Below are 22,990 nucleotides of genomic sequence, written 5' to 3' on the forward strand. Positions count from 1 at the left end.
CCCGGTGGGGGTGCACCAATATGTCTGACTTGCATTCACGTGGAATGCTTTGGGCTGTAAATAACTGAAACCCCAGTGGACAGGAGGACCCTTTGGTGTTTACTGAATGGAAGTGTGGAGGTAAGATCATCCAGCGGCTCATTTACGCCATCAAAGGCTTGGCCCCCACAGTCCACTCTGTCATCCTTAGGGCGTCATCCTTTTGCCCTCTCACTGGAGCTACATCTATGTTCCCTCTAGGAATGAAGAGAGGGTGCAGGAGTTGGGGGGTCTGGTCTGATGGTGCCAAAGTGCATCCTTCTCCCTTGTTAGGGAAAACTGCAGCCTTTCTCAGAGGCCCTGTGGAGACGCCCCTTTATGCTACATTGGGTAGAACCAGATCACATGCGTTTCCTTTGACCAGCCACTGACAGAGGAGATGGGTTGCGGTTGCAATACCATGAATTGGGAATTCGCCTGTGTTTCCTGATCAAGGGATTTCCATTCACTAAACAAATGGAAATCTAAATTCTAGCAGGAGAAAAGGCAAGGTAGGGGGAGCTGCTGGGTAAGCAACGGTGTCTGGTGTCATCTCTCCGGGCCACTTAGTGGCTCAGTCTCCACAGAATGCAGCAGGAAAATGTCAGCAGATAACAAGAGAGCAGATAGCCTGACTATCAAAGAGCTTAACACTGCCTCCACTTTCCAAGGACCAGGCTTCCTCTGAGGGGCCCACAGTGTGTGCCATAAACCCAGCTGGGTCCCCATATGTGACAAGGAGCAAGTCATTCTGCACTCGGGGTATCTGTTTCCACTGTGAAAGGGCCAGACTAGACAGTCTGTGAGGGCCTTTCCTAGAGTTGGGGATCCTCATCTTAGGTGACCACTCCTTTCCTTCTGCCGTCTATAACTCCTTCTCAACACCCTTGTCTCCATGCCCGTGCATCACCTGAGAGCAAGTCTGTGACTTTTGGCTCCCACCTGAGGTTTAGCCAGTTGCAGTCTTCAGCCCCCACCTATATTTGCCTTCAACATTTTTTTTTTTTTTTGGTTTTTCGAGACAGGGTTTCTCTGTGTAGCTTTGCGCCTTTCCTGGGACTCACTTGGTAGCCCAGGCTGGCCTCGAACTCACAGAGATCCGCCTGGCTCTGCCTCCCGAGTGCTGGGATTAAAGGCGTGCGCCACCACCGCCCGGCAAAGATTTATTTATTTATTATATACACAGAAGAGGGCGCCAGATCTCATTACAGATGGTTGTGAGCCACCATGTGGGTGATGGGAATTGAACTCAGGACCTCTGGAAGAGCAGTCGGTGCTCTTAATCTCTGAGCCATCTCTCCAGCCCCTGCCTTCAACATTTTGTATCGAGTCTCCTCTTCTTAATATATGAACCAGGTATTTGGGGTCACAATTAGCTGAACACAAAATTCGGACCATTATTGTCTTCTGAATGTCTTTACCAGGGACTTAGGAGTCCATAAAGATCTTCTATTCCAAAGGCCAAGGCCCAGGGGCTCCTTACCCAAATAAGGTGTCTCCAAGGGCAGACTGTGGGTCTCCTTCCCTGCTCCCTCTGAACTCAGTTTCTCTGGGGCAGCTCCCAGGGACAGGTGAAGTCACTTCTTCCAAAACCTCTTGCTTGCAATAGAGAGGCTTTGGCTTCAGACTCCAGGTAGGACATCAACTCACTGAGTCACCCCTGAAATGGATAAAGATATTCTTGGTGAGAATATCGGTATATTCTTATTTATAGAAATAAAAGCCAGCTACTGGATTGTCTGGTGAGAAACTATATCTGGCTGTCCCATCCCAGAGCAGGGTTCTTTCTTTCCAGTGGCCTCTTCCCAGTCCCATAGCATCTTCAAAGTCTTGTCTCTCAGCCTACCAGGGGAGGTTTCACCCTCTGTACATTCAAAATCCTTTCACTCAGATGAATCTCCTCACATCACAGGAGGGACTAGAAGTGTGTCGTGTCAGTCTGAAATCTTTGCAACCAGATTTTCAATTAATTTCCACTGGTGTCTGGAACCAGGCAGAATTCAGGTGCTCGGGAGCTTGGCAGAATCATGATCTGCCTATCCAAATGCCACTTCCAACTTGGAACCTCAGGCTGCCCCTTTCTTCCTGACCTATCAAGGGTAAAGAGGTTGGAATTCAACCTCAGAACACCCTGTTATCCAATCAAGACCTTAAATCAGTCTTCCTAGCAACATAAAATTAGTATGAGCAAACTAAGAAATTACAACAGGACAAAGCTATCTTAATTTTCTTCCACTTCAGACCAGAGTCCCCCACATTCCCTGCCCAAAGGTAACTGCCAACACTTGTTCACATAGCCCTCTAGCAGCACTGCATACGCACAAGACTATGTAAAAAAGAAAAGCCTCTTTAGGGCAGGTAGAAGCCTATGGCATGTATATTCTGTCTTGTTTCTTCCCTTCTACTCCACATGAAATTTATTTGGAGGTTATTCTATTTCAAGTTATATTAAGCTTGGGCAGAATTTTTTTTCACTCAGTAGTTAATTCTGAATTTGAGTTAAGATCAAGTCAAAGGACGGAGAGACAGCTCAGAAGTTAACACTGACTGTTCTTACAGAAAACCTGGACTCAGTTCCCAGCACCCACATGGTGGTTCAGAAATGGCTGTAACTCCAGTTCCAAGGGATCCAATATCCTCTTCTGGCCCTCAAGGGTACCAGACATGTATGTATCGTGCAGACATATGTGTAGGCAAACACTTCTATACATAAAATAATAAAATAATTTTCTAAAAAAGATAAAGTCAAACTTTGTAGGTGGTACAACCTGAAATATGTGCAGTCCAGTGATTTTGATGAAGGCACCTACCTTGTAAGCTACACCCTGATTCCATCACCCTTCCCTCAAAGGACTTCCCATCTCTTCCAGAAATTGATTCCTCCTTTGGGCAGGCAGGTCCTGGTTTGTCTGTGTGCCTTGGTTTTACCCTCTGAACTTCACAGAAACGGCATCACATAGTTCATACTCTTGGATCTGATTTCTTTTGATAAACAAAGTGCTTTTGAAATTTATTTCTGTTGCTATGTATATCTGTTCATTTATTTACTGTTGTTGTTGTCATGTACTAATCCACCAAATGAACTCGCTATAATTCGTCTATTCTGTTGGTGGACATTTGGGTGTTTTCAGTTTGGGGCTATTATGAATAAAGCTATTATAGAAGTTGCTGGATGCTTTGTTTTTGTGGACATGTTCTTTCATTTCTTCTGGAAGGTCTGAGAGAAGATCTCCATAGCTGGGTATTTGGGAGTTGCTGGCAGGACAGAATCTTCTGCCTACATATGGCACCCAATGTGGGGCACAAACCTATGATCCTGAGATTAAGAGTCTCATGTTTTACAAACTGAGCTAGCCGGGTGAGCATTTATAATTAATACAAGCCTCTGTGTGGTAATTTGGGAAGCAGCTGCTGGGTATTTGGGAGTAGCTGGTGAGACAGAAACTTCTGCCTATACTCCATCTTTTTTTTTTTTTTTTCTCGTTTTTCGAGACAGGGTTTCTCTGTGTAGCTTTGCGCCTTTCCTGGGACTCGCTTGGTAGCCCAGGCTGGCCTCGAACTCACAGAGATCCACCTGGCTCTGCCTCCCGAGTGCTGGGATTAAAGGCGTGCGCCACCACCGCCCGGCAATATACTCCATCTTTTAAACAGTTGCTCATCTTCCACTCTAAGTATGCACCATGGAGTAAACAAGTCCCCTGTTGGTAGACACTCAGGTTTCTTCCCATATATGGCTGCTGCTGCCTAAGAGGAATCTGTGCATAAGTCTTTGTGCATATAAGTAAGAAAAGTATGTTCCTAGAATGACATGCTTGCTCAAAGGATGTGTATTTGATTTTGGAATACCAACATGAGGCAATTGACTTTCTAAGAGGCTCTGTCCATGTGTGTTTTAAGAGCTGTGCCTAGGCCTGATCTCACATACACCTGAGCAACTCTGTGTGGAATCATATTCAACCTTTGTTCTTTCATCTTTTTTTTTTTTTTTCCAGAGCTGAGGACCGAACCCAGGGCCTTGCGCTTGCTAGGCAAGTGCCCTACCACTGAGCTAAATCCCCAACACCTGTTCTTTTATCTTTAAAAAATGCTTTTTCATGACATTCATTCACTCATTCATTTATTTATGTGATGTTAGGACTTGATGAATGCTAAGCTCTACCACTCAGATATAACAGCCATATATTTCTTTAAGTTGTGTATAATGTTCATATTTCCTTGTGTTTGGACATATTTCCTTGTGTTTGTAGTCTATTTAGTCTTTTCCTGTAAGACTTCTGGTTCTTGTTCATGCTATTTTATTTTATTTTTTATTTTTTATTTATTTTTTTTTTTTGTTTTTGTTTTTGTTTTTCGAGACAGGGTTTCTCTGTGTAGCTTTGCGCCCCTCCTGGAACTCACTTGGTAGCCCAGGCTGGCCTCGAACTCACAGAGATCCGCCTGGCTCTGCCTCCCGAGTGCTGGGATTAAAGGCGTGCGCCACCACCGCCCGGCTTATTTTATTTTTTATTTAAAGAAAATGTCTTTTAAGAGTTCTTTTCAGAGCTAGGCATTAATGATGCACACCTTTAATTTCAGCACTCAGAAGGCAGAAGCAGGCAGATCCCTGAGTTCGAGGCCAACCTGGTCTACAAATCAAGCTCCAGGACAGCCAGGACTACACAGGGAGACCATGTCTCAAAAATACAAGACACACACACACACACACACACACACACACACACACACACACACACACACAAATACACAGAGAGAGAGAGAGAGGGAGGAAGGGAGGGAGAGAGAGAGATTCTCATTTGTCAGAACTTTTTATATATTGAAGAAATAAGCCATATGTCATGGGATTTTTCTATAAGATTCTCTGAGGCTACTCACTCTTGTTTGTTCTTTCTTTTCATTTTTGACCTAAGCTAGTCTCACATATTTTTCCATAAGAATTTCTGAATCAGCTTCTCTGGTTCCAAAACAATTCTGGCTCTCTGGTCGGCATCTACATCTCTGGCTCTGGTTCCTACTCCTCTTTCCCCCCTAACCCCAGGGAGCCTTGACCCCAGCGCTGTGGACAATTTGGATGGAATAGTTGTGCTGTAAAGGGCTGCTATTGCTGGATGACAGGGGATTTTCCTCGCTGCCTGCCAATGGCAACTCCTCCTCCAGCTGTGACAATGAAAACTGTCTCCAGACGTTGCCAGATGTCCCTAGGAGGGCAGAATCCCCTGTGACTGAGAGCAACCGACTCCCTTGCATTTAGCTGCACTGGCTTCTGGATGTCCCTTCTCTGCCTCAAATCTTTTCTTAGAAACATTCCTTAAACTGCTTCAAATTGCAGCCCCTCCTCCTGTCCACCTGGCATTCTCCCTGCCATCCTTGGATTTTCTCCACTGCCCTTTCTCCTCCTCCTTGCTCCCTGTCTCTCATCTCCAAGAATGTGAGTATATGTTCACCTGTGGATCATCCTATACCGAGAACACATGGTAGATACACAATAAACACTGTCTGGATGAATGTGCCGGGATGAGTTTGTAGATTGTCATGCAAAAAAAAAAGAAAAAAAGAAAAAAAAGGTGATACTTTTACAGTATTGCCTTCTGTGAAAAGATGGCATTTCCTCTTACACTCAAGTTTGTTTCATTGCTTCATGTATGTAACAGTTTGTTTTTAAAACATTTGAAAAAAATCTTAGCCGGGCCATAGTGGCACACACCTTGGGAGGGAGAGGCAGGTGGATTTCTGTGAGTTCAAGGTCAGCCTGGTCTATATGGTGAGTTCCAGGAAAGCCAGAGCTACGTAGAGAAACCCTGTCTCAGAAATAAATAATAAATAAATTATCCAATTCATGTAGTCAGTGTGTAAAATAAATGAAAAAAAATGTTAATTAAATAAAATTAAAAAAAATCTTTTGCAAGGGCCAAGGTGATGGTTAGGGGAGAGAAGGGGTACTTTCTGGGCAAGCTGGATGGTTGAGTTCAATCCTCAGACTCAGGTTAGGAGCCAGATGTGGTGGCTTGCATTAGAAATCCCAGCGACCCTCAGTTGGAAGTTCAAGAGCCAGCTGACCTCCAGTACACAGCATATCAGCAGAAACCAGAGAGACTCCCTGGGTGTCGGATGGTTCTTTACACCCTCCAAGTCTTCACCAGGTAGTCTGGGAGAGTCTTGGAAGAGAGACCTTGCCCTGGAAGGCTCTGAGAGAAGGACTCGGCAGAAGACTCTTCTTGTCTTCCTTTTCTTCAGCTCTTACAGATAGGCCACTCCTGTGTGGCGTGAAGTCGAATGCCCAGGAGCCTCCCCTCTCTGGGACACAACTCTTCCAAAGCTCTGAGGGCTCCCTCCTGGCTACTGCTCTCTAGGGTCCTCCTTGCTAAGGCTGTGGTGAGGGTAGACACCAAGGCTACGTGAGACTCAGACCCATGCTAACGGACCTCAAGGCAACATTGACAGTATTCAAGGCACCCTCCAGAGGCCTGAAGCTGTGACCTGGTGCCATAAGCATCGAGGACCCAACACTGTTGGACCCCTCCTCGCAAGACCAGGATTGTGAGACGAGCCCAGGCCACCGTACTCATGTCCAGCGTGCCCAACAGTAACCTCTGCCCTGGGCCCAGTGGTGCTGCCCTGAGAAGGGAGCTGGGTTTCTGAGGCTTGGCAGTGCCAGCCTGCAGCCTGCAGGGCATCTGAGACCAGGCTCCTGCCCACTGCTGGGTTGCGACAGTGTCTGGTGGTTGGCCGCTTCACATTGATGGCTACAAGGCTTCTTGATTTACTGTCCCTGGGAAACCACAGCTATGGTCTGTTGGGGGCCTGTCTGAGTGTTGTGACAGAAAGGCCTAAGGCCCAGCCTTGAACTTGTGCTGGCCTCTTCCAATCACCTCAGTGAAGGGTCCCCAAGTACTCTCCTCCTACCTGATATTCTGCTTGGAGCAGGAATCCTGCCAGAGGTGTGTTGGTTCTTGTGCCCCAGTGAGGGACCCATGATGGCGAAGTTGTGCTTGGAGAGAGGAAGGTGAGTGAGGGGAGAGCTGGGAGTGGCAGGAGCAGGGGACCAAGGGCCTTCTGACCTTTTGGTGTCATGGGCAGTATTGTTTTTGGAGCCACTGGCTCCTTTCCTGAGGTGTTCGTCTGGGGGCTCACAAGACCAGGGCAAAGCCACCCGGGTTTGGGGTTCACAAAATGATTCCGAGGACAGGGAGGAAGTGTCAGGACAAAGCTCTGGCCTCTAACCTGTTTCCTCCCCGCTGCTAGGATTCACAGGGGTTCACTCTGAACCTCGGGGCCTTACAGTCAGACTGGTCCTCTCAGCAGGAGACATTCCTTAGGCCATGGAAAAGTTGGGCTCAGGATTGGGAGGTAGTGAATCCTGTAGATGTTGGTGATTACAGTGAAGGCAAGTCCGGGTCAAGAACCCTGGTTCCAACAGTCCTTCCTCCCACATGCTAACCCAAAGCCACCTCACTGCTGTTTGAACTGTAAAGTGGGGTGCTCTGGCTTGGCAGAACCTAGCTCCTCCCATGCACCCAGTTGTCAGCCTGCCTGGCACTGGGCCAACCAAGGGACAGTTGCCCTCATACACTGATGGCCTTGACTGTCATACTTTCTGCCCCAGAGCTCCAGGTCTGCCTCCGACTTGATCCTCACCAACTCCTGGGTCAGGGAGGGAGAGAGGAAGGGAGGGAAGGAGTCTCGACCCAGGTCTGAGACAGGCCCTGGGTTGTCTGGAAGCTTACACCCTGCAATCGAGGGAAACCCTGCAGGGCAAACAGGAGGGGAGAGAGGGCAGGTAGAGCCATGATTACTGGGTGGGGTGCAGAAGGGGCCTGTGGGCAGGCAGGGCCCACCTTGAGGAGGTTGTGACCTAAAAATGGAGCAGCGTTATATAAATAAAATACCTATGGGGTGCGTTTCTTTTTTAAAGTTAGAGTTTATTTCAGTGCTCCCATTCTTAGCAAACAGTCCTCACATGCCAGCTCCTGGTGGTTTCTACCCAGCTGGCCGGTTCAGGTTGGGTGCCCTTAACCTAAAGTCTAAAGTCTAAAGGTGTGTGTGTGTGTGTGTGTGTGTGTGTGTGTGTGTGTGTGTGTGTGTAACTGTAAAGAGCAATTCAATTCTATGTTAACTGACCCAGTTAGGTACCCGGTCTGTGCTGAGGCAGGGGGTCACAGAAAATAATGACTCACTCCCCCTGCTCTGGAGGATAAGCCTGAAGGTTGAGGTTGGCTACATCCATGTGAGCCATGAAGAGGGCCTCATAGGATGGACTTTGGGCAAAGTTTTGAAGGCAAATGGTTTCTCAGGCTCTCCTTTTTTCTTTCAAGAGACAGTTGGGAGCACCTACCTGTGGGCCATGTACGGCCTAGTAACAGGGAGATAAGACTCAAGCTGTGTCTTGAGAAGTCTAGCAGAAGACAGTCACGTCTGTCTTCAGGGCAAAACTAGGACTATGTGCAAGATGCATCAAGGTGGAAAGAGGGAGCCGTCAGTCTATGTGGGGTCATGAGAACAAGGGTCTAGGGAACCTGGCTAGGTGGGGGCTTGGGTGCTGTGCTCTAGGAGAAATCACTGAGACGCAGGTCCTGTGCTAGGCTTCCTCAGGTCCAAGTACTTAGCAAGGGCATGGGAGCAGCCTAGGGGCTGGTGGATCAGACCTGGAGGTTTCAGGCAAGTTGTGTGGCCTGTGGGCTTCTGACCACTGGTTTCCAGATCTCTCTCCTTGTGAGGTGGGTGACATTTAGTGGTGCATTTCCCCTCTTTGAACTTCATGTCCTCATGTCTAAAATGAGAGTTGTGGTGGACCCTGGATACAGTTACCTGGTAGAATGATGTGAGTAAATGAGAAGGCTGTGCACAGCATCTTAGGGCCACATCTGCATCTTTGGGTGGATGGTGCCTTTCTTTCTTTTTTTTTTTTTTTAAAGATTTATTTATTTATTATGTATACAAAGGAGGGCACCAGATCTCATTACAGATGGTTGTGAGCCACCATGTGGGTGCTGGGAATTGAACTCAGGACCTCTGGAAGAGCAGTCGGTGCTCTTAACCTCTGAGCCATCTCTCCAGGCCCCGGATGGTGCCTTTCTATCTTCTCCAAAGGGCTATCAGGAGGCTGGACTCAGCCTGGAAGGCTCCTCTGACACCCACTGGAGATACAGGTTCATACTCAGGCGTCCCAATCCCACCTTGGCTCTGTCTGAGGTACCATCATGGGGCTGATCTATTGGGAGGGTAAGGTTACTTGGTCCAGGCATGGTTGGTGCCAGGACCTAGCCAGGCTGTGTCATGCTCTTTTGATTTTTCCTCCCTCTCTCCTTTTTCCCATGCTTCTTTCTCTCCTCTCTTCTTTTCTGAACTTGGTCCCTTTGGGCGACAGAAGCCTGCCTGTAGCAACCATATCAAAAAGCCAAGACCATCCATCCGTCCATCCATCCATCCATCCACCCACCCACCCATCCACCCATCCATCCATCCATCCACCCATCCATCCAACCACCCACCTGTCCGTCCGTCCATCCATCCATCCATCCATCCATCCATCCATCCACCCATCCATCCATCCATCCATCCATCAGATCCAGATCAGGGGCTGAAGTTGAGCAGCACTCTGGAATCTTCCAGAGGGCAGAAGCTCTAAGATGGGCTTGACCCAGGCCTGCTCCCAGGCTTGCCTTGATGCTCCAGGCCCAGGGCTCAGACCTGAGGCCCAGAGATGAGCTTGGGCAATACCACAGCATCCCAGCTGCTCCCCACCTTCGGCTGCCTTCTCAGAAGCTGCTGCTGACTTGGCCTTTTGAGCAGGCTGCCTGGGAGGGGCTCCAACAAGATGGGCCTTGTGAAAGGCCTGTTACCTGCCAGTCCAGGGCATCTAAAATAGACTCTCAAAGGGCAGCAAACCCTCTAATTCAATGTGTCCCAACAGCAGGTCGGTGTGGGGATAACTGTGATCTGGCTGGTCTCGGGCTGTAATTACGGAGTCAGAATAAAAAATTACAGGCATTGTGTGGGCTTGTTTTAAATATAACGTAATCCATACCGTCCTCTCTCTTATTTTCTAGATTTGAGGTGAAGTCTTTGGCAGTTGGCGTAGGTTTTGCCTGACGTGTAGTCGATAAAAATGGCCCTTTCACGGAGAAGAGGGCTCTGTGGGAGGCCTCCCTGGACCCTTAATGTTCTTCACTGCCCCCTGCCCACAACCACACATGCATAGGCATCCATGCTAGTCTTTTCTGTTGATCACATTCTCCGTATGTGATCTCTCTCCCCAACTGGCCTCCTTGTCTCCCGTCTTCCCAGAGCCAGCCTATCAGAAGCATCTTTGTGAAACTTGGCCTCAATACTTAAAAAAAAAAAAAAAAAAAAAAAAAAATCGATGAATGGTGTCCCTGTGAGTACAGGGCAGACTCAAGTCCAAGTTTCTCCTTGACTTCCCACAGCTAGAGAACAGAAGGGAAAGGCGAGAAAAGGGCCCTGGATTTCCACAGCATGGGAGCAGACAATGGCTGCTTCTTGTATGTGTGATGCGGGCCTGGGCAGGTTATTTAACTCCAGTGCTTCGTCTGCCTCTCTGCCTAGAGAGCACGGCAGCATCTCTCACATAGACCAGAAGTTTCAAAGTCAGAAGGAGATGCTCACTCCCAGAATGACCTTCAGGATGTCCTTTAGGAATTTCTTTATCCAAGCTTCCATTGACCCAGCATTTAAAGAAGACAATAGGGTCTAGAGAGATGGCTTGGGGTGAAGAGCACATACTGCTCTTGTAGAGGACCTAATTTTGCTTCCTAGCACCCACAGCAGGTGGTTTACAACCCCCTGAAAGTCGGGATTTAGAGGACCTGAAGCCTTCTTCTTGCCTCCACAGTCACCGTACAGTCACACCCCACCACAAATGGCCAAAATACACAGCCACAGACACACACACACACAAATAAATAAAAATAAATTTTTTTCTAAAAGAGGGCAGTAGATTTACCAACTTCCAAATAACAAACATTTCTTGGCATCATTGATGGTGTGTGGTGAGGTGGACACATGTATGAATTCAACCACCCAGGAAAGCAAAATTGAAATATGAAGAGTCTTACAGCACACGCGCGCACGCACGCACGCACTCACGCACGCGCATGCGCACAGACACTAAGCTAAAGGAAAAGCTAAACTGTGAATGAAAACATGGCTTCTGAAAATGTTGACCATGCTGTGCTCTCATACTTAATAATGTAATTGTTAAATAATTAAGGGATGTCCCTTCAAAAGGCTGTTATGCAGTCATTGAAAGTATTCATGAGGGACATTTCCCTGTTCCTTTATGAGTTCATGTGTTCAACTCTAAAGCAAGACAGAAAATTGTCCATGCTAGCTAGACAGCTTCATCAAGGAGCATAGACAAAGTGAGATGGAACTAGAAAAGCAGTTACCTTGGATGAGTAGAGAAAGGGTTGATATTTTCTCTATTATTTTTGATATTATATTTGATATCTGATATTTTGATATTCCAACATCCTAGAAATGGGTATATGTTTCTCGAGTATCATTTTAAAAAGCTGTTAGAAGTTAAAGCGAAGGAGTCGTATTGAGGGTTGAGTCCTGCCTGGTTTGTGTCTGTGGTTCTAGTGCTTTGGACTACTTATGGGTCTAGGAGGTTTGCAGAGGCCTGAACTCTCCAGACTCACCTGCCTCTGTGGACTAGCTGCCGGGGGCAGGTGGGCTGGCAGGGGCAGGTGGGCTGCTGAGGGCCGCTGTGCTGCCGGCCGGGGGGGGGGGGGCAGGTACGCTGCCATTTGCCCTCCATGGGCATTCCCCATATGCATCTGCGCACACTTCCCTCATCTTCAAGGTGTCAGCTGTCTTGATGCCTGTCTGAGATCCTCCTGGGGCCATCGGAAGGCAGGTAGTGGCAAGAGCCCAGCCCCGGCCCTGTTGTTTTATAGGGTACTACTAGTGGCCCTCTGTCTGCCTGGGGCCAAGTGGGTTTTCTGCTTGAAGGCTGAGTTCTTTCTCTAACTGTAGGTGAGGTGCTGGTTGGAGTGACAGCCACTGTCACCTCTAGGGAACTCTCTGTTGTCCACATATCTGTACTCTGAGGGACCCACTCATTGGCTCTTTTAGACCACAGATTTCCAACTGCCCAGACATGAAACCCCATCTGGCAGGTTGCCTTGAGGTGTGGCACTTAGGACACCTCATTGGAGACGGTCACTAAAGGACAGTCTGGCCACTCCTAGCTACTTCTTAGACCTTAGTGCCACTGACTCTAAGCTACAAGTTCAACTCAGGTGAAGCTACCTGGACAAATGAAAAGGGTCCTTGTTGGGGCCCTGGTAGAAAGAAGGGCACCATTGGACTCCAGAGGTGTAGTTCCCTAGGGGAAAGGGTTGTGCCCAGGGCTAGCTTTCAGCTAAGCAGGACTAGCCTGGGACCTCCATGAAGGGGCCACATCCCTGGCTGTTATAACCCAGAGACGAAGCTGAGAGATGGAGCTAGGAAGGCTTAAAAAGAGTGTAAAGACAGACAGAGGCTGACAGTGACGTGGCGACACAAACCAGAGCAGTGACTGAGAGGCTGTGGGGAGCCTGCCACTGAGATACTTACATTAGCACCTACAGGCAGGCTCACCCTGTCTATAATCAGGCAAATTAGAGGAGCCTTGATGTGCCGTTTTACACCCACTAAATTAGCGAACATTAGCAAAGTTATAACAGCGCGTGCTGCGTCTATGGTAAAACCAACCTAAACATGCTGCCAGCTCAAGTGTGAATTAGCTCAGCCCTTTAGGGTTCCAGGACTATTAAATGGCTCATATCTTTTTTTTTTTTTTTTCCATTTTTAATTCCACTCCTGGGAATGCGTTGCAGGGAAGTAACCCAACAGGACAAGAACTGCTTTATACATAAAGATGACCAGCCAGGGCTATCTGCTGCACCCAGTGTATTAGAGTACAGTGCTATACATCTCTTTGTTCTGAGACAGGGCTTCACTATGTAGGCCAGGCTGTCCTTCAACTTGGAATCCTCCTGTCTCAGCCTCCTCAGGACTGGGCATGAGCTGTCACATCTGGCACAACTATGTTTTAAAATAGGTAGTATAACTAATTTGATTCCATTATCAGAATTCTTATGGGAAAATAAAAACACCTATACGTTAAAATTAATAGTTACATAAAAGCTGCTTGGAAAGTCCGGGCAGCCCCACCCTGCTGAGGTCCTATATTCCAGCTGCCCATCTGGTCGACTAGTCATCCCACCCTTGCCATACTCAGCCTGCCCTGCCACTCCCTGTCTGGAACTACCCTAGGTGATCGTGAAGCCTAATCCACAGACCTCAGGCTGGGGTGGGCTGGGTACTGCGTCAGCAGAGCCTGCCAACCTCGCTTGGTTCATGTGGCGGCCCTAGGGATTTGGAAAAGGGCTCTGTGAGTCACACCTGGAAAGGCCAAACCAGAAAAGAGAAGGGATGGTGGAAGTGGGTCTTCATTTAAGAAAAGGGATAGGGTGGTTTGCAGGCTCTGCTGTTTGCAAGCACAGCAGTCTGTCGAAGCTGGCTGGTGTCTGGATTCCTAGCTGGAGCATCATGGGGTAGTGTGTGTGTGTGGAGGGGGGTGAAGACAGCTTACAGATTAAAGACAAAAGAAGAGGGATCCTCGGGTCACCTCTCTCAGTCTGCTCTGACTTAACATGAGGCACAACCTGACTCTGCACCTGAGTCATCAGTTCAGGGTCTTCTCCTTGTCCTTGGTGCCCATCACAGAAGCTGGCAGTCAGGGCGAATTCAATAAATTGGGTGAATGAGCAGGCACAGGGAAAAGGCCATGCCATATGTGAATGAGCAAGTCAGCAGACAATGCCCTCTTTGTTCACTGCCTTCCACATGGGCACTAATCTTGCTCAGGGGATGCTGCACCCCTTGTGTCTGTCTTTTTTTTTTCTGCCAGGGGATGTCCCACCACATGGAGGCCAGGAACAGTCAGTGACCGTGTCCAGGTCCAGACAAGCCAACCTTGTTCCTTTGGTCCAGGGTTATCCTAGTGAACACAAAGAGGCTTTATGACAGCCCCTGCTCCTGGTGCTCTCAGTGTCACAGGGAGAGACAGGAACAAACAAGGAAGGAAACTATGGATCACGCACATGGGGGTTGTCAACAGAGATGGTAGTGGTGGGGAGGGCAGACACCAAGAGGGGACTTTGGGGTAGAGGGCTGGGTAGGGGTTCCTGGGGAGATGAAACTGGAGAGGGCCTGGAGGACAGGCAGTCTATCTCACACAAGGAACACAGGAGGTCTGGGGCAAGTGTAAGTCTACCTGGGTCTCCCTTGGCTTTTGCCCTTGAACTTACGCCAGTCAATCTGGTCCTGGTTGGAGCAGAGTTCAGCATCAGTCTCTCTGTTTGTGTCCAAACTCCTAGGACTCTGAATTCATCTCGGTCGTTCATTCAATCACTCCCTCATCTGTTCGTTCCTCAGACACCCACAGCATAGCTGCTGGGTGCTGGGTACCATACAGGTTTTGGGGGGTACGTGCTGAGCAAGTTAAAGCTGTTGCCCTTCAGTGGGCAATGTAAGACAGTTATGATTGCTCTGTGAGTGATGTAACTGCTTGTTGTGACAACTGTTATGGGGAAATACAGGAGTTACAGTGGTGACTGGGAGGAAAGTGTAATATTTAACCAGGAGACATTTCAATGATGTCTTAGTCACTTTCTTGTGGCTGTGATGAAACACCGCGACAAGGCAACTTAGAGAAGGAAGAGTTTATTCAAGCTTATGGCGTTCTGGAGTTCATGATGGTGGAGTGAAGGCGTGGGGGACAAGAGCTGGATGCTGACAGCAGAAGCCGGCAGCTCACATCTTAAACCACAGGCAGGAAGCAGAGAGGGAACGGGAATGGCCAGAATCACCTCAAAGCCCACCTCCAGTGATGTACTTCCTGCAGCGAGGCCACGCCTCCCAGACAGCACCACCAGCTGGAGACCGAGTGCTCAATGCTGGAGACTATGGAGGACATCTCACTCAAACCACCAGAAGTGGCAAAGCTGTACCTGGTGTAACACCCTAGTAGTGTAAAGAAGCAGACCACACACACACACACACACACACACACACACACACACACACACACCGAAAAAAAAGTCTAGAGAAGACTAAAGGTCTCGCGGCAAGAGTAAACTTCAGCACGTTTGAGGATTAGTATGTAGGCCAGCAAGGTAAGTGTGTCAGCCTTCTGTCACTCTCACAAAAGGCCTCAACTGATTAATTTATAAAGTAAAAAGGTTTGTTTATCCTAACAGGTTAGATGTTCTAGGCCATGCTCCTGCAGATCACTGCTTGTAGGACTCTGGTTGAGGATGCCTGATGGAGTGAGTGTGTGGAAAAGCAAAGTGGCTAGAAAACAGAACAGGAAGAGGGAGGAGCTAGGCTTCATGTGAGTAGTCCTCCAATGACCTAAGGCCCTCCCATTAAATCCCACCTCCTAAAGGGTCCACATTCTCTCAATGGTGTGTCTACCATCGCCCGTGCATGGCAGTTGGGTGTGGAGGGGCACTTAAGGTCCAAACTACAGGAGTAGACAAAGAGGAAAGAGAGAAGGTGATAGGGGAATAGAGGCAGAAGGTGCCAGACTTGGCCATGGCGCTGGCTCCCAAGCTCCTGGGACCCACATCTCCTGTATTATAGCTCGGTTCCCACCTTGTGTTGAAGGTTTCAGCTGGCATTGGATCCAGGTTGTGCACACTGACGTGCTTGACTGGCACCAACAGGGGTCACACGCTCCTGAGAAGGTGCCTGATGGGTCTGACAAGGGTAGTGACAAGCCATGCCTACTCTGCTGCCCTCACAGGGCACAAGGCTCTAGTTTCTGTGGTTTCATTGCTCTTCACGGGAATGCCACTGGATTTCCAGCATTAAGGAAAGCAAGTCATACTGAGTGTGTCCCATAGGAGTGAGCACCGGTATGTAGTTCAGAGGGACTGGGGGCTAGGCAGTGTCAGAGAACTGGAGGCCAGGGTAGGTATAGTATAAGAGGCAGAGAGGCCCCCAATGTGTTTGAAATGGGGTGAAGGAAAACACGACATATCCTAAAGCCATAATTTTGGAATCATCTTGGGGCCAGATCAAAGAGAGGAAAGGAGAACAGGAAAGAGAAGACCTGAGGACATCTGACTAGAAGATGAACCTGGCTTCCTGCAGGACAAGGCCACAAAGGCTTGGTGCTCGCTTGGGAGAGAGGTCTGGGTGGGAGACAGCGGTTGCCAGGCAGCAGGTGACACTGAGTGCTAAGGAGAGTGCCCAGTGAAAGCTGCAGCCCAGGGAAGAGTTTTGGGGGCCACCTGCAGGCTTCCTGCAGGGAGGAGAAACTGAGAGGAGACGGATGCATTGAGGAGAAGGGGAAGCGTTCAGGTTCATGGGAGCCACGGAGAGGAGAACTTAGAGGAGGAAGCTGTCTCCAGTCTCCAGTGATACAGGGAGGTCAGGAAGGGTGGGAGCTGAGAAGCCATCAGTGGATCCTACAGTGAAATCAGCCGGAAGGGAGGCCAAGGGAGAGAGATTTGGAGAGAGAAGGACTATGGGATGGGGAAGCCCAGGCAGTGACAGCTTTTCAGAGTCTGGAAGAGAATAATGAGCTTGGGTGGGTGGTGGGCAGAGGGCATAGAAGAGAGCGTCCAGTTAGGGCAGAGGGAAGGGGAGATGCTGTGTTGACCTGGGTGAGGGAGCAGCAGGAAACACCCAAGGATCTTGGTGAGGAAGACATAACCTGTGTGCCTCCTGGCTTCCTTACCTTCCGCTTCTTCAGTGACAGGCTGCCTGGGACCTTCCAGGCCTCCTTTGTGATGCTCATCGGGGAAATTCCCACTGCATGCGTCTTTCTAAGTGGTGGTCCGGCCTTTGTTTTTACAGAATGAGTGACGGAGCTCACTACTGTGTGTGCATGTGGGGCGGGAGCAGTGGTCCAGGACATCTAAGCTGGGCTCAACTTCAGCAGTTTTCTCTGTGACTCGGATACCCACTGGGGTCATAAACTGGGGTTTCCATGGGTTGGCTGAGGAGGATTGAGCTCTAGGTCTACCTGTAGATTTAAGGCTTTACAGTAAGTACATTTAAAAACTCATCCATTTTTTTTTTTAGTCCAATGTGTCATTTTGTAACTTCTCACCCTTTGATTCTGGCTCCTGAGGCCCTTCTCACTGCACAACAAAGCACCAGCCTGGTCTTTCTTAGAATTAACTGTCCCCTGCTCTTCTGATGACTTCCTGGGCTCCTCCCGGGTACAATGCAGAGCACCAGACAACTGATCCTTATGCAGCAACAGCTGGTGTTTAAGGGCACCATCCCAGAGCAGCCTACCCACATCTGGATTCCGGTGCTGCTTCTTCCTGGCCAGGAATGCTGGGTAAGGTAACTCAACTTCTTGACCTCTAGTCTCCCGACTACCTCATCCAGACCTGAGGAAGGCATAGGTGCTTTCAGTAGTGCCAGTGCTCAGTAGCCAAACTTCTGGGAGTGTCAAAATATCTCTCTGGAACTGGGGAGGACAGAAGGGTCCTTTGAGTCTACATGGGCATGTCCAGTGATGCTTTGATTTTCCAAGATGAACACAGCCATGGCCATGGTCCATCACAGGACCTTGCCTGCATGGCACCCCACTTGGTTTCTGCTGTTTTTGCGGCTGTGTGGGGACTGGCTGACCTCTGCTGTCCATTGTCTGTATGGCACCAAGTGAGCTGGCTTTGGACTCCATACTCAGCCAGGGAAACCTCAGAGACGCCCTTTTTCCCACTATTTTTTTTTTTTTTTACAGTGACTCTCAGTAGAAACGTATTCTACCCTGGGACTCTATACCAACATTTCACAAGACAATTGAAGATTTCACTATGAGGAGAACTCTGATATATCGTATTTTTTCTATTTTATCTCATGAATAAGAAAATGCTAGTTACATTACACTTCTATGTTCACTGGAATCTGAAAACATTGGTTCAGCCTACCAATAAGTCTTGAATGAGCTTCCTAACCTTGGTGTGTACTAGGCCACTCCGGGCCTCCAGCCACACCCAAGGCTAGCTGCTCCTGCAATCAGATTATCCTCCTTTAAATCAATGATCTTAAGCCTTTTAAATGCCCACTCTGGTCTACATAAAATATTGGTGGAATCACAATGTTGAGGAAAAGTTGGTTTTTACCCAAGACAAACTAAAATAAAAACTTAGCTATCAAAATAACACAAAAAGTGTTTCTACACTTTCTCAACTCACCTTGCATCCCACACCTCCGTTGGAGAACTAGGGATTCTGTCCATCCACAGTGGGGGAAGTGGGCCACCTACAGGTGGATTCACTTATCTGCAGAACCGCCCAAATGTCTGTCAATGAGGAGAGGTGTCTTTAGAGACTCTCCCAGAATGCTGTGCTAGGTCTATCAGTCTTATGAGCTGATAGAGAGGCCCCGTTCCAGAATCTCCCCAGGGCACATAATTAGTGTGTAGACACTCTGTAGAGCCACTGAAAAGTTCTATGCATTGTCATTTTCAGAGGTCCTGATTTGTCACATGATACATAGAACTGATTCACACTGGGACTTATTCCAATTTTGTCTTGTAATTTGAAGCCAGTTGAGTTTTTCAGGACTTGGCCACTTTTCTAGGTCCTTGGCAAACGCAGAGGCCCTGGGATTACAGCCTGTCTTAACTAATGAAGTAGCCTTGGGTTTGGGAAGCTCATAATGAGTCCACATCAAGGAGCTTTAAGTCCCTCTCTCCTGGCCTTTCTAAGGGACAATATGGTCAGGCCATTGACATTTAAATATGTGAGTTTCCACTGGTGAACTCTGCTGATGAACAGAGACAGCGCCCTGCCGATGACCCAAGTGCTGTGTGACTGGCAGGCTAAATTAGCTGTTTCTTCACAGAACAAAGGGACCAGAGTAGCTTGATGATTTTTGAGTATTTTATTTTAGGACCAGGATCCATTTGTAAATAAAACCTTATGAAGCACAGAGCAGACCTGGGGTGAACAGATTTCTTAGTCTAACAGATATGCAGGTGAATCTGTGAGACTATCTAGAGGAATCTTACCAAGTGCCTGTAAAAATGGGTAAGTTTTCTCCATACAATGGCAGGTGCAAGCACCCACAGAATTCTTAAGCCCTTGAACAAATCTCAGCTCTAAAGAATTCTTGAACCCTTGAACAGATTGGTGGCCAGGCATGATGGTGCACACCATTAATCCCAGCACTCAGAAGGCAGAGGCAGGCTGACCAGTGTGGTCTTCATAGTGAGAGTCCTGTTTTTAAAAATAAAGTAGGGGGTGGCATAGCAGTTTCCACACCTTTTTTTTACAGTAACACATATGTTCTGAAACACAAGTTTTGTTGTCTTTATGTTGTAAAATAAAAGACTGTCCACACATGAACAGGGGTAGAGATGTGTAAATATAAACCACAGACCTCGTTTTGGGAATCAATTATATTTCCAATAAAACACTTGAGCAATTTTATGATGGATTTTAATGGGGCTAACACCTCTTCTGAGAAACTAGTTACCTATATACTCAGTTGATGTCAACCTGTGATCAAATGGCCCTTAATGTCTCTCACCGAGTCTACCAATCCGTAACTAGACTTCACGTTTTCTTTTGTTTAGGTTAATAATGATGTCTCACTGTCCATTTCCTGTCAAATGCTTTATTACTAGACACTTGTTAGATGGGCTCTAGAAGCCATTTGTTCCCTCACTGCAACACTATAGTAAAATCTCTAACTCTGGGCCATAGTTAAATTGTCCAGACCTGGTCTCCTTCTCTCCTCTTTCCCTCCCTCCTTCCCTCCTAAGCAACGTGATGTGGTCTAATCTTTTGTTTGATTTCATTTAATTTTCAGATTTTATTTCCTATTATTATTACACGCATGTGTGGTAACTTTAAGGATGGAAGTCCTCATGCAGTGTCCATGTGGAGGTCAGAGGACAATTTTCCTTTTTTCCTTCTACCATGGGTCCTGGCAGTGGACCACATCTTATCAAGTTTACTCAGGATTTTACCTGCTAAGCCAGCTCACCGGTTTTGTTTAATTTAAAAAAAAAAATTATCTGTGGTGTGTGTGTGTGTGTGTGTGTGTGTGCAGGTGCCCAAGGGGACAGGGAAAGGGTGACAGACCCCATGGTGCCAGAGTTACAAGCCGTTGAGAGGTACCCAACCTAAGTGCCCAGAACTGAACTGGGGTCCTCTGTAAGAGCAATAAGTGTTTTTAATCACTTTCTCTTTCTCTACATTTGAGCCATCTCTCCAGCTCCCTTGTTTTTTAAAATTTAATTGTGACCCACTAAATTAATTTCTCCAGCCTTTAATAGTTTTGACTGTACAGTATTCCTGGTAGGTCAGTTTAGGAAGACAGAAATGCTGTTGCCCCTCATGAAATGAAACCAAAGGAGGAAACCAGGCAAGATAAAGGCACATTGTAGGAGATGAGAAACTTCTGATATTTAGAGAGAGCTGGATGGTGGCAGCATGTCTTTTAATCCCAGCACTCCAGAGGCAGAGGCAGAGGCAGGTGAATCTCTGAGTTTGAGGCCAGCCTAGTCTACAGAGTGAGTTCCAGGATAGCCAGGGCTACAGAGAAGAACCCTATCCCAGAAAACAAAAGCAAACCAACAACAACAAAAAAAACCCCACAACACCATAAAAAACCACCACCACCATCACCACCAAATAAAAAAAAATTAAAGAGAGAGAGATTTAAAATTCAAAGAGGGAAGTGATCCCCAAACTTTATAAATATGAGTGTAGGGGCTGGAGAGATGGCTCATTGGTTGAGTGGTGTCCTTACATGGGACCAGAATTTGGTTCCTGGCATCCATATCAGGCAGTTCACAACAACCTGAAATTCCAGTTCCAGGGAATCCCTCTCTCTCTTCTGGCCTCCATGGGCATCAGTACACACATAGCATACACTCACATAAACATACATACACATACATAAAAGTAAGTTTTATTAAAAAATATGTATGTAATGCAAATAAAATTTGAGCTAAAAATATTTAGTGTCCATAAACAAATCAGTAAGAAAAACTGAAAAAAAAAAGAGCAAAGGCTTTGGACCGGCAATTTAGACAGGAAGGGGGAGTGGGGGAGTCTGTGTGACGATGATGCTCAGTTTCAGACAGGAGAGCAAAGACTGGAATGACTAAAGCTGAGAAACTCAGAGGACCCCTGTGAAGTTGAAACTGCAGACTTCTGAGAACAGATGACTGGCTGGTGCTGGTATTCCGATGTCATGTTTAATAAAATGGGTTCTTTAAATAGAAAATATAACAATTTCTAGTTTTTATTAAATTGTATTCAGCTGCCACTAAGGGAAGGGAACTGCAGCTGCCAGGGTGAAGTGTGGCTGGTTTCAGGGACTTCCCAGGAAGTATAAGGAGGCACTGTGAAGGCAGCAGCCAGGAAGCATCTGGTCCTCTAGAGCGAATGTGTCCTACAGCGCCCACTAGTGGCACAGTAGCAAGGAGCCACAGGTAGAGAAGAAATTTGCTGGGGTTTGCAGCCAAGGGGTAAACTCTTAACTGGTGCATTGATAATTAGCATTTATATTTAAGCTCTCATACTCTCCTAATCTTTTTCTATTTATTATAATGTAACTATTTATCACAGAAAAAAATGGTATTATTACCATCTACTTAAAGAGACACAATGAGCCAGGCAAGGTGGCACATACATATAATCCCAGCACCCAGAGGGTAGAAACAGGAATACTAAAGTTCATGGGCTACAGAGTATGGCTCTGCTTTGAAAATGAAAGAGAGAGCAGGCCAATGTAGCCACTGTGTCCATCTCCGAGACTGTGATCTGTTCCATCCCTGGACTATAACTACCACAAAGATTTGTTCACAATCCCACCTAGGTTTTCTGTTACCTAGAAAGGAAATGGTAACATTAACCTTAAGCAAAATCTGTATTAAGTAATCAGAAGGAGGATTCCAGGCTGAGCGGAGTAACAGGCTTCCCTCTGGCCTGGAACAGCTGGAGAAACGAACCTGAGCCGTGTGACTGCTCCAGCTCACTGCCCAGAGAGAGGTTTGGTCTGCAGCATGGGAGAAGGAGCTGTGGCAGAGTCCTTTCACCATCCTGCGTTGAGGAGGGGGAGCCGAGCTCACATCCTGAAAACAAGAAAGCTGCACAGAAAGAGACCTCTAGAGATGGCACAGGTGCCCACCAAGCACTCAGCTGGGTTCTGACCACTGCATGTGTAAGGAAACTACTTGAGGGCAGGAAACTGCCAAAGCTCACACGCACTGAAAACAGGGCTTGTTCCCCCAAGTCGGGGCAAGAAACATCAAATGGTGTCTCTTCACAGCAATGGAACCTAAGACAAGGTAATCAGCAAGCATGCAGAGCTAATATACTGTATACAGGTGGTAAAACAGACTGATCTGATGACATACTGTGTGACTTACTGTGGGAGGGACAAGCTGCTCCTGTTTCTGACACTTTGGGACAGGTTTTCTGCTTTTTACAGTCATGCAATTCTTACCATTGATTACTGGTGCTAAGAGCTCAGGCAGGGGAAGCAGAGGTAAAGGCTATTTAACACTGTACAGGTTGGGTCAAACCTGTACTGGCTTGGATACCTGTACCAGCCATTCTAGGTTGGGAGCAATAGAAAGAATGGGGGAACAGGAATTCTGGAAAGTCTAGACAAAGATGTGAGAAAAACACCTCATTAATTGGATTCCTGGTTCTTCCCAGGGCCTGAGTAGTTTGGGGGAAGAAGATCCTGTCAAGGCCAAACTTTACAATTTTTAATTAAATTATTATGTATGTGTGAGAAGGGTGGGGGAGGCCTATGTGTGGTGGTCAGAGGACAACTTTTGGGAGTTTGCTCTCTCCTTCTACTGTGTGAGTCCCTGGAATCAAACTCAGTTGTCAGGCTTGGCGGCAGGCATCTTTATACTCCAAGCCATCTTACCAGGCTTACCCTTCCTTTTCCTTGTCTCTTTGTTTTATTT

At 47.4% G+C, this 22,990-nt stretch overlaps 1 protein-coding gene across 3 annotated transcripts in view; it reads right to left on the reverse strand.

Moving 5' to 3' along the window:
• CUNH17orf100 (chromosome unknown C17orf100 homolog) overlaps positions 1-22,990 on the reverse strand; it is a 36,259-nt gene that overhangs the window by 9,706 nt on the left and 3,563 nt on the right. For all 3 annotated transcript variants that reach the window (XM_052756244.1, XM_052756246.1, XM_052756245.1), the window contains exon 2: positions 1,502-1,678. The gene's annotated coding sequence lies outside the window, so the exon portion shown is untranslated. The remainder of the gene's footprint in view (positions 1-1,501; positions 1,679-22,990) is intronic.

Source organism: Peromyscus californicus, unplaced genomic scaffold (assembly GCF_007827085.1).
Source record: "Peromyscus californicus insignis strain IS unplaced genomic scaffold, ASM782708v3 Scaffold_3__1_contigs__length_106647218, whole genome shotgun sequence".
NCBI classification, from domain to species: Eukaryota; Metazoa; Chordata; class Mammalia; order Rodentia; family Cricetidae; genus Peromyscus; species Peromyscus californicus.